Below are 3,123 nucleotides of genomic sequence, written 5' to 3'. Positions count from 1 at the left end.
GTCATGAAATGAACTTTTACTCTGTATTAAATCACCACAATGTTACACTGATAGTGTAATGCACCAAAAAAGTTACTAAAAACATATTGGTTTTGAGTTATGGATAGTTTTGAAGCAAAAATTCCTACTACAAATGCAGTACTTGGCAATTGATATTGTTGCCACGAGTCCCTTGATTACACAACCGCAGTTATAATATATACATCCATATATATACATATACATATATATATATATATATATATATATATATATATATATATATATATATATATATATATATATATATATGTGTGTGTGTGTGTGTGTGTTACACAGACATACGCATATGGTAGTGTAATATGTTCGTTGTCCCGTAATTGCGCATGTTGCTGCGCGCCGCGACTCAGGAGCCCGGGAAATTTCAATGGTGTGCTATGCAGTGTAGATAAGGTGTTAGTGCGATGTAACGCTGTTTTAATTGTGGCCTCTAAGCAGTAATTAATCGTTATCAGGAATATAATATCTACATCGTGAGAATTCCTCTCACAAAGATTTTTCAATATTTTGTGTATTCACTTGCTTCCATAATATCCATCTCTTTCTATAGAGCTATTAGTAGCTAATGTCAGTGAAATCTTCCCACCTGCCCAGTTAAGGCGCTGTCACACTATATAGCAATATTTCCGTTGACTTTTGAATTTGACGTCAACTTTTAATGTTTTGACGACGACTTGTTAGTGTCGTCGTCACGAATTTTGAAAGCGATAACGATCGAATTCAACCCACCTCTCCCTCTACCCGACTCTACCGTCGACTTTATCGTTTGTTTACATCTGGGAGGGAGGGCGCGCATTTCAAGGTCATCAGAGCAGTTTTTGGTAGAAGATTTGAGGGGGAGACGGTGCTTATGGCACCGCAAGCATGATAGTTCTATGAAAAAAGGTCTCAAGATGAAGAATCATGAAGAAATCACCAAGCGACTCGGGGAAAAGTTTCCGGAACTTGCTGACCTTCATACAGGTAAGAAGTCTGCTACTCCTCTGTATCTGGAATATCAGATTGTCTTATAGCCTAGGTCTACTCTCGTTATGCTATCATGTGTGCATCATCAAATTACATAAACACAAATCTGTGATATTTTAGTGCTTCTCTAGCTTCATTTAGGCTTGTAGCTATACTAGGCAACATAACCTGACTGGGTAGGCTACAGAACCTGACTCTGGTTAGGCTACAGAACCTGACTCTGGCTAGGCTACAGAACCTGACTCTGGCTAGGCTACAGAACCTGACTCTGGCTAGGCTACAGAACCTGACTCTGGCTAGGCTACAGAACCTGACTCTGGCTAGGCTACAGAACCTGACTCAGGTTGTGTAAATAAAGTTAGGACTATTCTATTTTTCAGCGGCAATGCTATGCCTAGACCTATATAGGCTGGTCTAGAAGTAAGCTATTCCTAGCCTAGTTTGAACTACTGCCGACTGTATACTAATTAGCCTAGAGAGCTTGGGTCATCCTAACCTAATTTTTCACACTTCACCTAAGATTTTTAAACGTGTAGGCAAGTCTGCAACCCATGCCCTGAAAGAGGACATCATGCTACCCTAGCATGAAACATTTAATATATATAAATAATTTCTGTAAAGATATTTAGTTCATTAGTTAATCATTTCTATATCAAGCTAAATATAATTTTTTCCCCTTTCAGATCAAGTGCGGGCAAAATTTAGTAATTTGAAGGGATACTTCATCCATGAATATAAAAAAATTGAGGCTGCTCAAGTGGTTCATGTGGTAAACCAAGCTCCAAGTGGGAATTGTTTGATTTGATGTCTTTTTACATGATACAGTGGCTTCACAACCTACATATTCCAGTGACATTAATGAACAAGTAAGAGTATATACATATGTGTATTACATTATTTACATAACAGTTTAATAATAGGTATAATTACTTGGCATTTAAGAATCAAATTTGCACAATAAACCTGCTGTAGGCCCAGGTAAGCAAAAGTGTAAGGTTAGGTCAGTAAGGTCAATAGAAAAATCTAATATTTTTAGTTAGGTAAAGGGAATTATGCTTGCCCTTCCATAATCTTAAATTATCAGAATTACTAATGCATCATTACCTAAAACTGATGCATTATACAGCAGTTTATGTTATCAACATACAGTATTCGTAATAGAGTAATATATATATTTTTTTTATTTACAGGTAAATCCTATAGATAATCCTCTAGTTATTGAGGTTACTCAAAACACTTTTGATGAATTTCAAATTGGAGAGTCAAGTACGGGTTCTTCAACTCAACCTGTGTCCCCAGCTTTGACCTTTCTAATGGAAGTTCTGATCGGTCTGTTGCACCAGCAACTTCCGCAACTTCATCTCTACAGAACCAAAAGCAAGTAACAGTAGTAAGAACAGGAAGCTACAAAATTCATTTGAGGAAGAATGCTTGCAAACCCTCAAAGAATTGGGCAACACCAGTACGCCTAACGACCTAGGTTTCAGTGTGGGAAAAACAGTTGAGGTTTGGATAAGGTCCCTACTAGTAAATGGACAAAAGGTTGCAGCAGCTAGGATTTCCCAAGTCGTCCTGGAAACTGAGCGGGAATATGGCTTACCTGATGATAAAGTAGGTTAACAGTAGTTATCAATTTGGTGCTAAATTCTGTCAGTATTTAATCTCTGGTGGTAATTTGAATTTCAAATACATGATCTGTAAGACCTCAGGCTTTCTAGTCTAATCAAGTTCCTGTAGCTGTAAACATTTTGTATACAATAAAGTTCAGTCTAATCAAGATTGATGTCATGCAGCTTTAAACATTTTCTATGTAATAAAGTTGATTAAAGCAATTTCAGGGTTTGTTTCTCCAGGTATCGCAGGGTACATATTTAAATTCCACATCGCTCTTCATAACTTTCTTATAAGTACTGAGGAGTAAATAATAGCAATTGAACAAATAATGAATTTTATTTTAAGATTACTGTATATACAAATGCAAATATTCGAAGGCATATGGGAGAAAATGTCCACTAGTGCATATAGGCTCGTTCATCTTGGAGTGGTACTGCCCCTTCATTATTAAAGTAATAATCCATTAATGTGTTCCTTACATTTTGGGCATCACTGGTACTACGT

At 36.8% G+C, this 3,123-nt stretch overlaps 1 long non-coding RNA gene across 1 annotated transcript; it reads left to right on the top strand.

Moving 5' to 3' along the window:
* Positions 1 to 624: 624 nt before the first annotated feature.
* On the top strand, positions 625 to 2,837 carry LOC136851868 (uncharacterized). Its single transcript, XR_010856980.1, has 3 exons — positions 625 to 1,002; positions 1,689 to 1,871; positions 2,196 to 2,837. It is a non-coding gene; the product is annotated as an uncharacterized lncRNA (long non-coding RNA).
* The last annotated feature ends 286 nt before the right edge of the window (positions 2,838 to 3,123 follow it).

This window comes from Macrobrachium rosenbergii, chromosome 24 (assembly GCF_040412425.1).
Source record: "Macrobrachium rosenbergii isolate ZJJX-2024 chromosome 24, ASM4041242v1, whole genome shotgun sequence".
Taxonomy (NCBI): domain Eukaryota; kingdom Metazoa; phylum Arthropoda; class Malacostraca; order Decapoda; family Palaemonidae; genus Macrobrachium; species Macrobrachium rosenbergii.
Note: the sequence above shows the minus strand (reverse complement) of the source record. Positions and strands in the feature narration are given on the sequence as shown.